This window comes from Triticum aestivum, chromosome 3B, assembly GCF_018294505.1.
Source record: "Triticum aestivum cultivar Chinese Spring chromosome 3B, IWGSC CS RefSeq v2.1, whole genome shotgun sequence".
Lineage (NCBI taxonomy): Eukaryota > Viridiplantae > Streptophyta > Magnoliopsida > Poales > Poaceae > Triticum > Triticum aestivum.
The window spans coordinates 851,146,783-851,167,618 of NC_057801.1; the positions used below are offsets into that span (position 1 = coordinate 851,146,783).

The 20,836-nt window shown below is 40.8% G+C and overlaps 1 long non-coding RNA gene across 1 annotated transcript; it reads left to right on the top strand.

Annotated features, from left to right (window-relative positions):
• The first annotated feature begins 366 nt into the window (after window positions 1-366).
• Window positions 367-8,507, top strand: LOC123067117 (uncharacterized). Its single transcript, XR_006431527.1, has 6 exons — window positions 367-434; window positions 5,105-5,262; window positions 5,385-5,431; window positions 6,347-6,482; window positions 7,140-7,256; window positions 8,046-8,507. It is a non-coding gene; the product is annotated as an uncharacterized lncRNA (long non-coding RNA).
• Window positions 8,508-20,836: the final 12,329 nt, after the last annotated feature.

The following is a 20,836-nucleotide window of genomic DNA, read 5'->3' on the forward strand; positions in this document are numbered from 1 at the left end:
GCATTGATCTGTCTCAACCAATGGAGATGCAGACACTTCATGTCATAAATTTAATGCACAGCTCTGTCTCAACTAATTTCTATAGCATTGATCTGTCTCAACCAATGGAGATGCAAAGACTTCATTTCATACAATTATTGCACAACTCTAATATCTGCGAGCTTACACATCCGCATCCCAACTTTCTTAAATTATCATCGGGTTATCAGCTAGTTGCCCCACACCCCCTAATCTTTTTTGGAATTATTTCTTCAAGATAGTACTGTAACACTTCTCAGCACCGTATGTAGATAAGGTCAATCATAGGTCCTATAAGATAGTACAACTAGTCATGAGATGGTGGAAATTCACAGGGGCACGCACCTGCTAAGCCCAGCCTAGCCGCTCGATTGCCCCGTAATTCACGGAGTAGTTGGACCTTGCACGAGGGAATGGTAAGTTTTGAGTTTCAAGCATTGAGACTTACGTTTTTCATTTGGAACTTGCAATTTCCTCGCTCTCTCTTACCAAGTTCCATAGATAAATTTACAAAACATTTTTTCAGTTTTAGGCAAAATTGTGATTTTATCGGTCGCTCATACTAAGTTTTAAGACTTGAAAGTTAACTTATCAAGGACACAAGAAACATGAATATGAAAAAAAACTTAATTTGATTTTTTTATTCAAAAGTTATGAAACTTTAAAAATCCGAAGCCAAAAGAAAAGGCACGCCTGAGGGACTCGGTGCCCCCGCACCTCCATGCCACCAATCTTCCTCCCATGAGATGGGGCAATCTTCTTCCCATGAGATGGGGGAACACGCGTGATCATATCAACAAAGATTTTCCTTTCGGGCATATGTTGTTTGATCTGATATATTCTTTTGGGGAAAATATTTATTGTACCCTTGTCTTGTACTCCCTTCGTTCGAAATTACTTGTCTTCGAAGTATTTTTAGTTCTAGATTAATCTATTTTTATTCATTTCTGCGACAAGTAATTTGGGACGGAGGGAGTACAATCATAGAACCCATGAGAGGAAGGCAACAGCGGAAACAAGAAAGCAATTCACTCTTTTTTCTAGAAGAAGAGAGCAATCAACTTCGTTGAAACCAAAGCCCCCTGATGCATGCGTCGAGAGGGCCTGCTTCCGTAGCTGCCCAAAGATCGCTGAATGGGCTTGGGCTGGGCAGGGTGAAACCAGTTCATTTCCATGCAGTTTTTAACATCATCAACCCCGGATCAAGTTGGGCTGCACCTAGGCTCCTACTTGTTTTCCCTTTGAAGGTTGATTGAGAGTCTCTATCTCGCTCGAAGCAAGAAAGGTGGTCGTGGGGCCTCAAGGAAGGAACTCTCTAGTGAGTCGGCCCAATAGAAAATTCCTTATGTGTTGTTTCATTGTGTACCTCTATTTCAAAAGCTTACTTATTCAATTATGAAAAAATGTTCACGAAATGTGAAAAACAATCTTGCAATTTATAAAGATGTTTATACCATCAAAACAAATGATCGTGACCTTAAGAATTGAGTTCACATTTTTCAAACCATGTTCGTCATATTGTCAGAAATATTCACGAGATGTAAAAAAATCATGTTTTTTTAAAAAGATTTCGGGCCCCTTAAAAGATGTCCATATGTTAAAAGAATGCTCATTACATTTTTTTAAACAAAACAAATCCAATGTTGTGTTCCTAAAACATGATCACAATGTATTTTAAAAAATGTACAGTGTGCATTTGATAAATGTTCAATCTGTATCTGTAAAATGTACAACTTGTACTTGAAAAGTGTTCAACATGTATTTAAAAAAGTCGACATGTATTTCAAAACAGAAAATTGGAAAAACCAAAGAAAAACTAGAGAGAAGAAAAAAATAAACAGGAAAAACACCCAAAACAAAAAAGAACCCCAAAACCATAGACAAAAACACAAAAGGAAAAGGGTAGGGAAAAAAACTGGTCGGTGGAATGTATCCGGTGCAACCACACTTGTGGTGCTACCGGTGAACCCGATGCCATAGAATAGTTTTTAAAATCAGAAAATAAATTAGCACGTTAACGCAACATCAATCTATGATGTCACAAAATTGCGCATAAAAATTTAAAATATTTTTTGAGATACAAAAAATGAAAAATCTGACATCAGTGTGATAATGGGCCAAATCTAAAGCTCAAGTCATGTTATGTATTATTCGGTGATGAATTTGTCATTTTTTTTGAGATAGGTTTCGAATTATGACTTAAAACTTTATGACACCCTACATTGATGTTGTGTGGGTGTGCTACTTTTTTTAGAATTGTTTAAACATTTTAAAAGCACAATGTTACTTCGGTGCATTGGTAGCACGACAAGCTCCGGTGCACCAGATATTTCGACAACAAGAGACGGGCTGGCCCACTATCAGCGTTTTACTAGTGCGAGGCAAATCTGTTTCGTCAGCCGGTCTTTTTCTGTGTTTTCAGTTTTTCTGGTTTCATTTTCCTTTTTACTTTTCCCTGTTTCTGTTTTTATTTCTTTTGTTTTTATTTTATCCTTTTTTCTTTTTTCTTTTTACCCTTTGTTTTCAAAATATGTTTGAAATTTTAAAAAATCTTGGTTTCAACAATTGTTCAGGGTTTTCAAATTGTGTTCACTACTACCATCCTATTTACATATAACTTGCCGGGGAATTGTTTTCAGCATTGTTTGTTTTGCAATAAGTTAGTAAATACACAAATCTATTGTTGAGTGAACACTATTTTTCACGATCAAGAAATTATTTCCTATGAATCCTGCACAATTGTGTGTGCACTGAAGAATGAAAAAATAAGGAAGATATGGACGTGAGTGAGATTTCTCATAAGGAAAAAGGATCCAGAATAGGAGTGATGAAAAGAGCAAATTTTCCTCAACATTGCACAACCAGCGGCCTAGACGAGGTGGTTAAAGGTCATGCTACTATCTTAACCTAAGTTAAATGGTGTGGGTTACTAACCAACCTACGACGTTTACTTTTTCTCCAGCATGGCCGTTAGATGTTGATCCGACGGATTCTAGATTGTTCGGATCTGATAACAAAATCTGAACGTTTGGAAAATAGAAATTTCATTTTCTTTTTTCGTCTTTCCTTTCTTTTTTGGTTTTCGGTTTTTTTATTTTCTATTTTCTTTTCCTTTTCTTCTTTTACCTTTTCTATTTTTTGCCAATTTCTTTTTTGAAATTCCAAACAGTTGTTTGTTCATCGAATACAAAAAATGTTCATCAATATAAAAATAATATTCGGCAATTCAAAAAATGTTCGCCGAATTCAAGTTTATATTCGTCGGATATCAATATGCTTATCAAAATTTAAATTTGTTCATCAAATTTATAAAAATGTTCATCCAATTTTAAATTTGTTCGTCGATTTTGTAAATATTCGTCAAATTCAAAATTTCTTCATGCATTTTTAAAAGTAAATGTTCTTAAATACAAATTTTGTTGATCAAGTTAAAAAATGTTCATCAAATTCAAAATTTATTCGTAAAGTATAAAAAATGTTCATCATTATTAAAAATGATGATAATTGTTTTTCATAAAAATAAATAATGGTTCATTCTTTGGAATTCAAGAACTCTTTTTGAAAATTAAAAATTCAAATTTTTTTTTGAAATTTTAGATCCTTTTTGTAATCCCAAATAATTTTAATATAGAATAAAAGTGAAACAGAATAAAAAAGGAAAAGTACGAACAAAAAAGGAAAAGAAATGGGGACGCCCCGTGGTAAGGCTAACAGGGAGCGCGCGGGGTTGCATGTGCACGTTCCCGCATCTTGGGGCTCACAGGTCGCCAAACAGGACTCCCCCCTCATCGGGCCCATGGTGAAGATTGATGAACTATATTGTGAGCGGTGGCGTAGGAGGCCCATTCAAGTTCGAATTTGAATTGTGAATTGTGCGGGAGTTGTGTGGTGATGTGTACTAGGACTGGCACATGATCTTAGGTAAATCTAATGAGGGAGGATAGTGTTGTGTTAGGGAAGGAATCACTCCAAGCAACGTTAAAAAAAGCTGTATCGATGCGCTCAAGAGTGGACGAGGATGTGTTGTTGGACCAGGTGAAGCGGCTATCGTAGCGTCAATCCCATCGAACATATAAACGCTGCTAGAGTACCCGCCATTCCAGCGCCATCGACGTTTCAAATTCATCATGTACGCTCGATTTGAACTGGTGTCCACTGACATCGTACTTTCCATCGCCGTGGTAAACATCTGGGCGCTCGTTCTTCTGTACGCTGCGTAATCGAGCTAGAGCGGCTGACGCTTGGGCCAGCCTTGCACGCGGGCCAGCCTAGCAGTGACACGGTGTATGCTTCTCTTTGTCCAGGTGAAAGCAGGGGCAATCGATCGTGGGTTGCCAGGAGCGTTCGCGGGTTGGCTGGGCGTTTTTTTACCGTCCTCATTTGCACCCAGCGGCGGCGCCTCCGCTTCAGCCTCTGTTGCTGGTGGACTGACTATTTTATATGCACTGAAGCTGCAACTGAGGGTAGTGCTACTCTATGTTGGGCAGCAGTAAGTTAGGTCCGTGAAATTGACACACGAACTGAACATACACATTTGATTTTTCTCACAGTTTGTGCTCACACCAAATCAAATGTTTCAAAGCATTATCACAGTGTTGTTTCTTCCTCTCTTTTAATTTTTAGATTGCTGTTTTTCTTGGTGACCTTACTTGATTTGTGCTAATTTGTGCAAGAAATTTTTCGAAAACATGAATTCTTTTGCTTTACTGAAACTTGGATCTTTGTTAGGCATGAGTTGAGCTGCCTTATTTAATATGTTATTCATAGGCATCAATAAACTAGACGATTTGCCAGTTGTTTGGAAATGGAGGCATGCCCCCAGCCTCTGTATCATGATGATGCATGCGGCCTCTTTTTATACTAGACGATTTGCCAGTAGAAACAATTATAACTGGGACGTGCTTTCTCCTGACACTGAGCAATGGATAAATATTCTGGCTTATTTTCTTTTTGTATTTGAACATGATGTAAGTGTGGAAATAAGAAAGAGATTATTTAGAGCTCTCTGCCCTTTTATTTTCTTTGTGGCTAATCTCTAACTACCCTGTGGACTGTAGTAATGACTTTCTCTTTTTACCATCAGCAGGATTTAATTGATGGAGTCCAGCTGATAAAGGACGTGAACAGGATGTCCTATCGCTGGATGTTTACTGTCCGAATTGCAAGGATCTGGGAATACATGAGTACAGACCCTATCGAATTCTATAGCTCTATTCATTGGCACACCAGTTGATCAATTTTGAGGTAATAAAGCGAAGTTGTTATCTGGAAAATACATCTACTTAAAGAAGGTCAAAATAGAGAAATCGTTGGCATAATTTTTATGTATACAATATACTAGCTTTCATATCTACTTTGGACACCAGATGGCACATCAACATTATGTACCTGAAGCGATCGCTACAGAAGAAAGGTACCAAACAAGATTAACTGTTTCTATGCTTCTCAAAATACTTTAGTATATGCCCATAATATCACAGTATGAATTGCTATGTGGGAAGCTTGCTTTTTCTACCATCACGGAATAATAATTCATTTTTTAGTTTGATATATTCCGCGCCCAATTAACTATTTGTATTTGCTAGTAGAATGCAGGAAAAAAATACCAACCTGCTTGTGTTCCCGAGAGAGTGTATTTTCTCCATACCTCAACATTCTTGATACATATGGTCATCTCTGTTCTGGACAGCACACTTGACGACCTCTCTTCATGGCACAAAACTGAAACTGTGCCATGAATATATTTTCCTTGCATGCGTGTCTAAATAAAGTGTGCAATACACATGGCATAGTCGCATAGATATACAAATCCCTTATTCATGTGAGCGAAACTGAAGCTTGCTACTTGTATAAGACCAGTCATAAACATTTCTGTGATTGTAGCTGATTCCCGTGAGTGAAACTTTGCCATGACCATTGTTTATTCAGTGAAATAGCTGATTCCAATCATCAATCAACTAGATTATGATAATCATATCAACAAGCTCATATCTTACAAATCGCCTTATTGGTGATTATCCATTTTTATGATGTTTTTCATTTGCAAGCGCTGAGCTTTTTCCTTTCAAGTTTCTTTCTCTTACTCTATTTCATTAAATATATTTCTCCTCTCATTCCATCATTCAGTCTGTCGGTTACTCATGATGTGTGATTATATGCAATCATCCGACAAAAATTAGTATAGATAATTAGTTATGCCAGGTTGCTACATTTCTATCTCCTTTTTGCCAATATGAAATATGATGGCATATTAATATTTAGACCCAGTCTCGTCGTCCGCTGTAGCATCACCCTTCTTTTCCGCCGCCCTAACTTTTTTGCACCCCAGACCTAGCAAGCGATAACGGCGCCACGAGGATTCGCTGCCATGAGGAGGACCCCGACCTGTATGATGGCCACCGGAAGGTCACACACTTCTTTGGCTCGCTGCTCGCTCAGATGGCTCCATTGACGACTTCTCTAAGGTATCTTCTTGTGCAGCTTCACACCTACTTGTGTGTCTTGCAAAAACGTAAGCTACCTAGTACCTCTCTACCATGCTTTAGTAGGCGTTTGCAGAGGAAGGCAAGGGATACATGATACTGGTAATTTACTAACGATCCATATTGTTCGAATAATTTTGTCGCAAATATTTTCGTTGGTTGTCCTTTTATTTTATTTATAATCTTGCCTCGACCATGTCTTCCATTGTGCTTCTTCACTGAAAAGGTGTTCTGCATGTGTGCACTTGCTTGAGAATGGAATAATCTCACGAATTCTACTGAGAACAGAACTTACTTATCTCAGTATGCTTAATGTTTGGTTTTAGTACTTATGTCTGCTTTAGCTAGCAGCCAGGAGCATCCCCTCCCACTTCCGACTTCGAACCATGTGCTCTGTTTAAACCAGCGTAGTTCGACGACCTTGTGCAATTATTTGGTACAAAGAATGTGCTGATAAAGTATTTTTATTTTTACTTTACTGTGTTTAGTTCCGAGGTATTCATACTCCTGTCAATCTGCTCTAATCTGGTTCGCTGATATCCTGAAGGAATTAGACCATCCTATATCTTTTTTTTTTCTGATTTTGGTTGAATACCTACTTAGATGGGTGAACTTTTAATCCATATTTATTGCTTCCAGGTGTATTTGTTGGGTTCCTCTTGGCGTGTTGAACAAAAATTGGCGTTCAGCACTGCTATTTAAAGATGGTTTGATCAGTACTAGGGAAAACCCATAGATGGAAGGAAATTATTGTAGGTGAGAGCATGGTACCCCATCTCTTCCTATTTTGTTCCTTTCTTATAGTATTACTTTGAGGCATTATTTATAGCAAAAGAATCAGATTGAACATTTAATATCCTTATTCCTTATCATGCTACGCAGAGGCCCTTAGGTTTGCATTCAGGTGCTAATTGTTTAATAAACATCATGCATTAGTTAGCATTAATCCTTTATCTTTTCCACAAACATGATTATGTTCAGTAGGATTGTCCGTTTCATATCCCAGAGATGTATCATTGTATAGTAAGGTTTAAGGAGATCTAATCCTGGGCATATCAATGTAAGAGCACACCTTTGTATTAGAATGCTTACTGTGTTTTACATGGTGGTGTTTCTAAGAAAGTAAATTTGGTTGTGATCTTCAAAAGGTTTGAAATTTAGTTAAGGGATGACAAAGCCTAAATGTGGCCACATTTTGGTGGGGAAGGAGGGATATTGTCTTTATAATTTAATGTTAGCCTTGCACTTCTGTGATTCGTTGACGAAATGTATCTCGATGTAGTTTTGGCTGTATTGGGACTGGGATTTAAGCTTCTTTCCTTTCCGAGACGCATACATAAATACTGTGTGCTATATGGGCTGGAAAAGTAGTGTTGAAATTTAAACTCAGATTGTATGGGCACTCCTAGAGAAGTGACTGGGTCATCTCTGTTTGGGACTAATTGTCAAATGAATAATATTATTTCATGCGTATATATTTTTGAGGCTGTATAATTCCTCTTTTTTGATTGCTCATAGCCTGTTCTTTTTTGGTTGTTTGTTTAGGTATCTAAGAATGCTGATGATTACACTCGGAGCAAGCCTTGTCGCGGCGCTGCAAGTGTTCCCCCCTCCTCCCCAAGGGCAAGGTGAAGGAAGGTGCCTGTGTGGTTCTTCTGCAGCTTGCAGCGAGGATTGCTGTGTCAACCTACACAAGAATGCCAAGAAGTCCTTCTCGGAGACGTAAGCCACGGCGCATGTTTCTGCCATGATTTCCTTTGGTTGTATTTCGTGGATTTAGGTGTTAAAAAATTATGGGTTGTGGATGCAGGATTAAGGACATGTACCTGCACTACAACGAGAGATCTGGGCTGCTTATTTGTGGCTTCCAAACTTGAAATGTTTGTTAGGAAGTTAGTTTAATTTTTTGTTGTGGATTCACAGCTTCTCACACGTACCATCCTCTTAGACCTTTATATTTCCAAATAAACTAAATGAAGATATGATGGTGTGATCTCAATAGTACAACTTAAAGCCTTTCATGCTTTATATTTTCTCTAAAATTTCCTCTTGAAGAATCATGTATCTATGTTAGATCCGGTGAGAAACGGCGGCTTCCAAGCAGAGGATGCAGGAGTGTTGGCCACATTTGGTTTTTAACTTGGGTGTCTAAATATTCTCACAATACTTGCCTCCCTCTCAGCTTTTGCGCCATTGGTGCACGAGTCATCTAGTGAATACAATCGTTAATGGTCTCGTTAAAAGCATCCACAGCCACGTGTAGCTGGGCTAACGTGCGGTAGGTATTCAATTTTTCAATTTTTGGGAGAGTACGCAGTCACTAGGCTGTGCCACGTGTGGGCCCATGCAGAGTCAAAGGAGATGCACAACTCCAAGTAACAAAGGTAATGCCCGCAAAAAAAAGTAACAAAGGTGATGCGCGCGGAGACCCAATGTCAACCACAACCGATCGGCTGATAGCATTGGGCCAGTTGGTCCGACATGAACTTCAAGGAGATATTGTACAACTAGATGACCCATTGCGCCCATGGCGCAAAGGCCAAATGTAAGCCAATTGGTGTAAGAGTGTGCATTAACATATTGTTGTTCAAAAAGAATAGCTCATATACTAAATGGAGTAAGTACATAAGATTGGAATTGATACACCAAGTCATGCAGAAAAGGACCCTTGTGATCTTTTTAGATTGAATAAATAATCATGCAGAGGCCTTTGGATATGCACTTGAAGGAGCATATATTTCCTTTATCATGGTTGTTTCAAAAGCATGCGATAGAGCAGTCTAAGGAGCGGATAATCGATAGCTAAATGCACAGCACTGTCTTACGGGATTACATAAGATCGAAAAGGAGGATAAACATAGATGTATTTGTAGGCATTTATACTAATACTACGTTATATAGCAAGGGGCTCCTGCAGCTTGCTTATATTGAGTAGGCAATCAGGCACAATCCCTTGGAAGTGCATTTGAAGCCGAAAGTATATGCTTGCCCTTCGTTCATGTGGGTCCGACGAAAGAAGTCGCTCCAGCCTTTAGTGATAGTGGCCCTTTTGTCAACTCCCTTATAAAGCTGGCCCTGACAATGATTGTTCCGTCTCCAGTTGTGATTGGAAGTTCACCGTTGTCAGCATCCATGTGTGAGGAAAGGGAACCCGTAGAAATAAAACATATGGAAATAAATACTGATTGATTATAGATAGATGACTACTGATGATACATGTTTTACATGAGATCCAAAATGATGCCAAATATAAAAGTATCGGCAGGTACTGATAGTAATACTAAGTCAGGTAGCAAAGGATTCTTGTGATCTGCAGAGGCCTTTGGACATGCACTTCAAGGAGAAAACATATGTTTCTTTCATCATGGCTGTTTGAAAAGCATACCACACGGCAGTCTAAGCATAAGATCCAAAAGGATGATAAACATAGAAGTCTTGGTAGGCATCTATACTAATGCTAAGTTATATAGCAAGGGGCTCTTGCAACTTGCTTATATTGGGTAGACGATCAGGCGTGGTCCCTTGGAAGTGCATTTGAAGGCGAGCATATATATGCTTGCCCTTTGTTCATGTGAGCCTGGCCGAAGAAGTCACTCATCCTCTAGTGATGGTGGCCCTTTTGTCAACTCCCTTATAAAGCGGGCCGTGACAGTGGTTGTTCCGCCTCCAGTTGTGATTGGAAGTTCACCGTGGTCAGCATCCATGTGTGGGAAAAGGGAACCCGTAGAAATAAAACATATGGAAATAAGTACTGATTGATTATAGATAGATGACTACTGATGATACATGTTTTACATGAGATCCAAAATGATGCCAAATATAAAAGTATCGGCAGGTACTGATAGTAATACTAAGTCAGGTAGAAAAGGATTCTTGTGATCTGCTTAGACTGGATAGATAATCATGCAGAGGCCTTTGGACGTGCACTTCAAGGAGAAAACATATGTTTCTTTCATCATGGCTGTTTGAAAAGCATACCACATGGCAATCTAAGCATAAGATCCAAAAGGATGATAAACATAGAAGTCTTGGTAGGCATCTATACTAATGCTAAGTTATATAGCAAGGGGCTCTTGCAACTTGCTTATATTGGGTAGACTATCAGGCGCGGTCCCTTGGAAGTGCATTTGAAGGCGAGCATATATATGCTTGCCCTTTGTTCATGTGAGCCTGACCGAAGAAGTCACTCATCCTCTAGTGATGGTTTCCCTTTTGTCAACACCCTTGATAAAGCGAGCTGTGACAACATCCATGTGCGGGAAAAGGGAACCACAAAGTACTGAAAATAACAGTAAAGGTTAGTTAGTATATCATTTTATACCATGGCATTGTATGAAACAGAATAGGGCGATTGCAAAGGATTACCATTGTTTTGCCATGTGCTGCAAATGTTTCTGTCATGTAGCGATCAGGAATGGTGGTGTTGTGAATGATCTTTCGCAGTCTAAGAACATTATGGTTGTAGAGCTTAACTATGTGACGACTGAACTCATCTAAGTGATGGATGCCAAGCTCACCTATGTTAAATTATCGAAAGTTATACCATTTAGCAGTTGTGAGAGTTGTTGGAATGAGAAGAGTAATGTAGCTCTTACCACGCGGAATGTTTTTTCAGGCTTTAGATGGATTTTCTTGCCTTTGAACTTTTGGGTTGAGCTTGCTTTCCATGGGCGATGAAGATACTTGAATGGCTTGTTGTGCTTCCGACACAGTGATGAATAGTTAAGATCATGGTAAGATAAAACAATGCCTATGATTTGAAACCTAAGTCAATAGTCATCATAAGTATGTTTTTGAGCATTACAACGGGTAATTTGGGCACCGCTAATATCACTGGTTGTGTCTGCCTCCTCCTGTTAACTGATGTCATCTAGAAAGAAGTAGTAGAGTAATTAAGCTGACCTATCTGCCTGTGGTTTCAGTTGGGATGTTTAACAGTGATGCATGTGTCTTAATATAGTGAGATTGATTATTATTGGATATAACTTTGCAAGTGTACCAGGACTGGAACTAAGATCGTTGTCTATGTAATGTTTTTTGAAACGAATGATTCGTGCTTGCTGCCTATGTATTTCTATATATAGATGCAAATGAGGTAATATAAACAATGCAAGAGATTATTCAGCAGAACAATTAAGGTGTCATGGCGATCTTGAGACTGAGCGATGACCGATGGTTGCTCCCATATAGGTGGCCACGGCAACGCACGGGATGGTGCCATATTGCAATCAAGCATAACTATTTTCATGATCCTAGGTCAGACACGCTATCTTGTCAAGTCCAATGACTACACGGTATCTTTTTTCAGTCGATCATGTTTATGGATCTGGCAACAGGTAGTCGCAGATTAATTTTCTAAATTGGGATGTTAGAAAAAGTGCATTCCATCCAGTGGAGTTGAACTACTGTCAAGTAGTAGTGCCAAAGGAAATAAAAGTCATTATGAAAAGTAGTTTTCTATTTTCATCTCTTAACAAATACTCCTAGTATACACAAACTACCAATAAACACATGCTATTGAAGATTAATATTCACAACATGCACAACAGCATATCCACCTGATGGTATAGTAATATATCAATATCATGGCAATGGTGGATATTTTCTTATCAAAACTATGCATATAACCTGGCACCTTGATGCATATATCCCAAACCTGCATACGAGGCTTTTCTGATCAGGAACTATATGGAAAAGAAACATTCTTTATCTGATTGAAGCTCAAAAGTGATCACACTGGATCATATTCAAAATCGATCAAAAGTGACCAAATTGGAGCATATTCAAAATCTATAGCTTATAACTCTAGTAAAAAAATATGCTTTTTCACACAGTAGCCAAGCAAGCACAAAAATTCTTGTTCATTACCTTCAGGCTTGGACAAACACCAGATCTGAAATAAAACACTGCAATTTGGTCAGATAAGAAACATGCAACTATAGAATATTTTAGAGCCCATATATCTAATTTTCTTATCGATAGGCTTGATGCACAAATGCCCCAGCAAAAACATTTTCATACACGTTTTAGTGTGGATCACTACATTGATCAAAGAAAACCAATGGGAACAGAGGAAGATGCAACCTTTATACTGAAAATAAGCATGCAGAACAAATAAACATCAGAACTAATTTGACAATCAACTAAAAAAGTAGGATGGTGCCTACATGAAATCCATTTGATCTGAGGTACACTGTTAACCATGTTTCTTGTTCTCAGAAAGATTCTACACTTCATAAAGTTTTTGGGCTATCTGCAGCACATGGCGAGCCATGTGAGAATCGAGATCTGGTTAATGTATTGGAAGAGCTGAAAAAATATGTTGCTACGTATTGGAAGGGCACAATATTAGTTAGATGGTCGATGCAATAAAGTGTACTTGTAGATCAAGGTTCAGGGAGATCAATGGATCCACTTACTATAGTGGAACCAACAAAAGACTGCACCAACAAGAGATGTTGTGCGCCCACGAGCTCCCACGAACCGCGCCCACTGGAGAAAGAGGAGCCACTGCACAGGCAGCACCCCACGTCACATAAAGGACAACTTAATTCAAATGTGATATTAGACATGTGGCTTGAACTATTCAATCCAATTGTTCAGAATATAAAACAAAAGTATTATGGAATGTGCGGCAAATGCTGTCAGGAATGTAGAAATCAAGAGACTGACATTCACACCAAAATATGGTATATATGAACCTAAAATTTATAGTAGGACTAACCATGCAAAAGAAACGTGCATGGCTATATAAATGAAGGAGTTGCACCTTTAACAATCCTTCTTGCGAAACCAGACAAACGATGTAGAAGAAACAATGCATAGAGATGGAAACCAAGGTATCAAATCAAAAGAGAAATACGACAAAAGCAATCATGTAGCAATTTCATAGTTAGACCAAAGCTTTTGCAGGAAGATATAAAAAACAGAAATACATGACAGAGGTTCAAACATAGGTTTGTTTTTCAAGAGAGTAGCTCTAACCAATTCAAGAGTTCCATGGTAACTGTGAGGTGAGAAACAACGAGAAGTTGCCATATTTTACTTGTCCAAATGAAACTCCATCTGCCTAGCTGCCTGAAAGTGAAAATAAATCAACTTGCATCAATAGCAAAAAACAAAGGAAGGCATGGACCATTTTCTTAAGCACCTATGAACTTAATTGATTGACACAAAGAAGAAAAAGAAAATACATTCCATGATATGTTCCCACATGACCTGAGAAGATCGAAAGCATTTCAAATGAATTACATGATCTATAACTAAAACAATAGTGATGGTGATAGCTCCCGAGATATGATTTCAGTAGTGATGTGACTATAAGTTGTCATCCGAAACCTGGGCTAGGAAAAGGAGACTCCTAGCGATGGCTCGACCAATGCAGGGCAATGGCGAGCGCCGATGAGCGGAGCACATGCTGAGGGAGGCTGGACAGGCGTCTGGAGTGGCATACTGAGTCAAGTTTAGAAAGCAACACCACACCCTGCAATATTTGCGGTAAAATTACTTACTAAGGTATCGTGGACCCTGCAGTATACCCTGCATTATCATAGTTGTAACTGCACCAACATGGACACACACGTGTTACTAAAAAAGAACCTCTACAACATTGAAAATGAACATATGGTGTGTGAACCATATCAATATGGCAAAGTACCCCATTTCATGATAGTGCCAATGGCTGAATATGCCACACGAACACAAACACTCTATCGCTTGCTTCAGGTATTAATTTTGGATAACTTGCTATCAAAACATTGTGTTAAAAATCATTTTCTAACAGATATACCGAGAGACGCTTAGTTCAGCAAAATCAATATGATTACATGACAAACTATCAAACATTGCACTATATCCCAAGAATATATAAACAAGGCGACATCAATCTGTTATGGCGCTGCTAGAAGGAGGGCGCGAGAGGGCGGGCTGGGGGCCTTTTTGCCCACGACCGGGCAAGAGGGAAGGGATTTCCTTCTTAATTCTTGCTTGATTAGATTGATACACCCTAGAGAGGTTTACTTGACTCCCAAGCAAGGCTTACTTAACCCCTAACACTAGTAGAAAAGGGGGCATTTGTCCCGGTTCGTAAGGGCCTTTAGTCCCGGTTCATGAACCGGGACTAATGGGTTGTTACTAATACCTCCCCGCTTTAGTCCCGGTTCTAACACGAACCGGGACAGATGGGCCTCCACGTGGCCGGTGCGTCGAGCCCAGGCAGGGGGGGGCTTTGGTCCCGGTTGGCGGCACCAACCGGGACCAAAAGGCATCCACGCGTCAGGTCTCAAGAGTCAAGATACTTGCTAGTCTTAACATTTGAGTCTCATTACTAACTACTATGACTCTATTGTGAAAACCAAATGTGCAGTCTGTGTGTGAGAAGTCCGGTCAGACCGCTCCGCCGATGCCAGTGATTGCTCCTAGGAGCACGGTGAGTTTAATTAGAATGGACATTACTTGCTAGTCTTAACATTTGAGTGTCATAATGCTAACGAGACATTGGAAATGATCTTTGGTGCAGCTTAACTCCAGAAACACATCGCACGATCCTTCTCCAGCTACCGGCACGAGCCAGCCGGCTCGTACACCTCCCTGATCACGATAAGTTTCTCTAGTGTTTTGCTTAAGAAATGCATAAAGACCTAGAATTAGCTTTATTTCCTCCAATATGCTTACCATAATGACCTAGATTAGCTTCTTTTCCTCCAAAATGACTTAATAAGCTTACTGACCTCATAAACCATCCATTTTACCTAAGTTAGCTCTAAAACGATATGTACTTAGCTTACTTATGTCAAAAATTGCATAATTAGCTTAGTTAGCTCATAAACGATCCATTTTACCTAAGTTAGCTCTAAAATGACTCATTTTACCTTAGCTTACAAGTGATCCAATTTATCCAAGTTAGCTCTAAAATGACCAATTTTACGTAGATTAGCTCCTAAATGATCCATTTTACCTACGTTAGCTTTAAAATGACCCAGCATTTCAGTGGCTGGGTTTTTTGTTTTTTTTAAGGGGGGGTGGGGGTTTTGGGGGGGGGGGTTAATTTAGGTGTTTCATGTATTGTGTTAGCTAGCTAATTAATAGAGAGAAGTGTCCTCTCTTATGTTCGTGCTTGGTCGGCGCTACGTACTATACATAGAGAGGCCCTCGACACGCTACCTAGTAATTAAGAAAATGAAGGGAACCATTAAGTACAGAAGTTCGTCATGCATACCAAGAGAAGTGATTGATCGACCTCTCCTTCTCCGAGAGATTGGTCTAACAACAAGTTTTCGTATTATCTATCCGACGCTACTGGCTACATACATATACAATATGTAAGATCTCTTAATTAATTACAATCCCCTAGCAATTGAAATCAACTTCCACATGGTATTCTACGGCTTTATTGATGACGTGGTCAAGAAAGAATCCTGCCAATTCCTCTTGAATTGCTTTCACGCGATCTTGTTCTAGGAGTTCATTCCGCATCTGCCACGTCTAATTTGAAGAGGGGGGTTAATTAATACATATATATGAATGAAACTCAACAGAAATGATGGTGTAATCAAATGAAATTGTGAATATTATTGCTTATGCACTTAATATTGTCTTTTAGAGTAGCCCCACTTATTTTTCAAAGTCGCGTTGTAGATGAACTCGCACACGTAGTATCCACAGAAATCATTCCCTTGTTCTTGCCACAAGCACTTTACGAGAAATAGAGGTCAATCAAACTGATAATGAAGCATTATAAATGGCATTGATGAAAGTATAGCTATAGAATCAACGGGAGATGCGTGCAACTAGCTGGCCAGTAGTACTTACTTTCGGGTATGTATATCGCAGCTCCTTCGGCAGTCCCGGAGCTTCTGCGGTGAACTGTTTCCAATCTCTGCAAGACAAAGAAAATAATTATTATTACTTGAGATATCAGGAAATGAACAAAAAGTTGCCGATATGGTGCGATAATGATCGATTGAACTTACTTGTTGAGCAATTCAGTCATGTCCGCATAGGTTTCGGGATCTTTTCGTCTCGAGTCTAAGACGGTTACTAGTCCCCGCTCAAGCTTAATCTCCAGAAGAACATAGTGGAAGTTGCGCACGCATGCATAACTCATTAATTACATTACTATAAACTCGCTCGAGTAATAAGGGAAACCGAATATGCACACGACAGTAACACTCACTTGAAGTTGCAAGGAAAGAGTATGGTATCTTTGTTTTGATTTTTGATCAACGATTGTAGGAAGTTGGCCTCGGCCTCTTCGGCGTCCTTTTTAACCTGAATATCATCTATGATATTTGTGTTAATGAACCCAATATCATACATTTCTTGTTTTCTGCACCCAACGATCTTCAATCTTCATAATATATTGAGGATAGTTAATTATAAATACATGCAATGAAAGAGCCGAGCTATGTATAGAGACTTAATGACAGAAATAGTACTTACAGACAGTAGCAAAAGACCGTTAATTTATCGAGGGCCTTTTGATTGAAGAACGCGAAGAACTTCTCAAATGGAACAGACAACAGATCAGTTCCAATGAGGTTGTGCTCCTCTTTAATGTTCAGATACAAACTATTCGTCCCCCCAGACTCTCTGTAGGTTTTCATGTACCAATTATGGAATCTTCGCATCATCGTTGTTAGAGATTTTTCATCTTTGACGAGAGGCTTCCCATACACGTATCTGTGTTCGTCCACCTCCATGAAATCAGGAAGTTGATCGTCAGGCAGGTAATCTGATAGATTGCCATAACCGGCCACCGTCCCCGAAGCATTAGCGACGATGTCACCGCTAGAGACATTGAGCGGGGGGCACGATTGATTTGCTTGTTCGCCGAGCTGGGCAATTTTTTTCGCAGCTACTCGTTCTCTTGACCTTTTATGTCTGACAGTACTTCCCGACTGCTCCGCTTGGAGATATGGCTGTTCAGTAATGCGCTCATAGTTGGTTCTCGGCAGAGACTTTGCTGGTTTCCTCAGGGTATCGAGAGTGCGCTTTGCTTTCACCGGATCTACCTTCTCCTCCGGAGGTGGATGTCTCTTTGCTTTCAACCCTTCAAAGAAGTCGTCCACTTCGGCCCGCACGATCTTCGCGTTTTCCTCCATGGTCCTCTCGTACGGTAACTTCTCTAGAGGCTTGAGAGGGGGACCGTGTCTGTATTGCCTCCCGCCTCTGGCTGTACTGCTAGACGCCGGAGCAGACAGAGCGGCTGCGGTGTCTGTCTTCTTTCGTGCTTGCTTACGAGGCGGAGGAGAAGGACTACGACGCGTCGGAGCAGCCGGGGCGGCGGCGGGTCTCTTCCGCCCTTGTTGGCGAGGCGGAGAAGGAGGAGGCTGCTAGCTGCTCGGGCGCGCCAGTGCAGGCGGAGAACGAGGCGGAGTGCCGCCACGCGCCGGAGAAGGAGGCCCAGTGCCCTGATCGTCACTCTTCGGAGGAGGAGGCAGTGGAGGAGGCGGAGTGCCCTTACTCGCCGGAGGAGGAGGAGGCGGAGGCGTCCAGTTCGGAAGGTTGATGAGCTCCTTCAGCCATAGGCATGGAGTCTTCAGAGCAGAACCCAGCCTAGTCTCCCCTTCACCGGTAGGGTGGTCAAGCTGGAGGTCCTCAAATCCCTCTGTTATTTCATCCACCATCACCCTAGCATATCCTTCTGGAATCGGCCGGCAGGGAAAAGTTGCGCCGGGTTCAGTAGGATAAACAGAGCCAACAGCCGCCTTGACCTTCAAATTCATCCATCGCGTCATAATGTGGCAATTTTGAGACTCCGTGATAGCATCCACAGGATAGCTGGGAGGAGCCGTCAAGACATGCTCCAGCTCAAGCAGCTCGGTGGAAGCCACGCAGCTTCTCTGCTGAGATGGCGGGGTAGCTTCGGGGGAAGCTTCGGCAGGTCGTTTGCTGTGATCTGCTTCTCGTTCCTCTAGCCCCATTACCCTTTCGTGCAGCGCCTGCAGTTGGCTCTGCTCCAGTTTCTTCCTCCTCTCCTGGGTTTTGTAACCCCCTGCCTCCGGAAAACCAACCTTCCATGGAATGGAGCCTGGCATGCCTCGTGTCCGTCCAGGGTGCTCAGGATTCCCGAGGGCCATTGTGAGCTCGTCCTTCTCCCTGTCCAGAACGAACGTCCCTTGCTGCGCTGCATTGATATAGTGCCGAAGCCTCTTGACTGGTATTTTCAGTTGCTCATCCGTCCAATGACACTTCCCTGATACAGGGTCCAAGGTTCCGCCAGCCCCGAAGAACCAAGTCCGGCAATGGTCTGGCCAGTTCATTGGTGGTTCGATCCCTTTATCAAGCAGATCATTCTCAGCCTTGGACCACTTAGGCCGGGCTTTGAGGTAGCCACCTAACCTCGTGCGATGGTGAAACTGCTTCTTCGTAGCATTTTGCTTGTTTGTCGCCGACATCTTCTTACTCTTTTCCGATGTCTCGTGGGCCACAAATGCGGGCCAGTGATCTTTGATCTTCTCATATTTTCCGATGAATTCTGGTGTCTCTTCTTTGTCGACAAACTTGTTCAGCTCTTTCCTCCACCTCCTGAATAGGCTTGCCATCTTCTTAAGAGCACAAGACTTGATTAATTGCTCTTTAACTGGCTTCTCCGGATCCTCCTCTAGCGGTAGGGTGTAATTTTCCTTCAGCTGAGTCCAAAGATCATCTTTCTGCATATCATTGACATAAGACACCTCAGGGTCTTCCTCCTTAGGCTTATACCATTGTTGGATGCTGATCGGGATCTTGTCCCTAACAAGAACCCCGCACTGAGCAGAAAATGCGTTCTTTGTCCGGATGGGTTCAATTGGTTCGCCGTCGGGCGCGATTGCTGTGATCTCAAACCTTTCATCCAAGCTCAACTTTTTCTTTGGGCCTCGTCTCCTTACCGAAGTTGTGCTTGATTCGGAGGGCTAGAAAAAGGAAGAAAGACGAGATTTAATTAATATGTGTACATATACCAAAACAATGAGTGCATCAATTAACTAGTCAGCATGGGCTTAACTAATATATATACGTGGCCGGACTCGGTTCGGTCACCGGAGCAGTCAGCACGGTCTCCTTCTTGTACCTCCATTGGGTCACCGGAGCCATCATGAACATAGCCCTCTTCTTGTACCGGCATTAATGAGCCGGAGCCATCATGAACATAGCCCTCTTCTTCACCCGGTCCTTCTTGACCATCGGTGTCGTTGAGAAATGACGCAACAACATCTCTTCCTTGTGCGATTATGTCCCCCAACATCACTTCTGTTGCTTCGTCTTGGGAGTGCTCCATAGTTTCTGCAAATATTTACAACATGTCAATTATTATTCAAACATGGTACAGATGGATATATATTGGTGGCAAATGTAGAACTAGCTAGCTAATCACAATAAGGAATCATGTTAGTGGCCTCGACGCTGCTTCTCTAGGGTTTGGGGTGGCCTCGACATAATGCTTCAAGGGTTTGGGGTGGCCTCGACGACAACGCTCTTTTAACTTGGTAAATTTGGGTGGCCTCGAGAGAGTTTGTTGTGTAGGGGCGCGGCGGGAGGGGGTAGGAGACCAACATCGTTTTTTCTCTAGGGTTTGGGTGTCCTCGAGAGTTTTGGTCGAGCGAGAGGGCCGAGGGGGGTGCTGCCGTGGTATAAGTTATCACGGTCGAGAGGGGGTATATATATCGACCGCCCCTCATGTCGAAGTTATCCGGGAGGGGGTTATATCGACAACGACGCGACATACATATACATGGAGAATGAAGAAAGGAATAGAGAAGAAAGAAGAAAAAATAGAATTTCTATTTTTTTCTTCTTTCTCCTCTATTCCTTTCTTCTTCTTCTCCTCTTCTTTTCCTTCTTCTCCCTCGTGTTGAAGTTATCGGGAGGGGTATATCGACGACGACAGAGGAAGATCGAAGAAAAAAAAAGAAGAAAAAAAGAGGAGAAGAAAGGAATAGAGGAGAAGAAGAAAAAATAGAGTATCTATTTTTTCGTCTTCTCCTCTATTCCTTTCTTCTTCTCCTATTCTTTTTCTTCTTTTTTCCTCTTCTTATTTATTTATCCTCTTCTTCCTCTTCTCTTCTTCTCCTTTCTTCCTCTTCTTATTTTCCTTTTTCCTCTCCTTCTTTTTCTTCTTCTTCCTTCTTTCTAGCTAGATATATAAAACTTTTCTAAAAATGTAACTTTTGCATATATAAAACTTTTTCTTCTTCTTCCTCCTTCCTTCTCTTCCTTCTTCCTAAATATATAAAACTTTTCTAAAAATGAAACTAACCTAAAATTAAAGTACTAAATCAAAGAACATTAATGTACTAAAATTAATGTATTTTTGAAACACCATGCATATTACAATTGAAAAAATACATGCATTC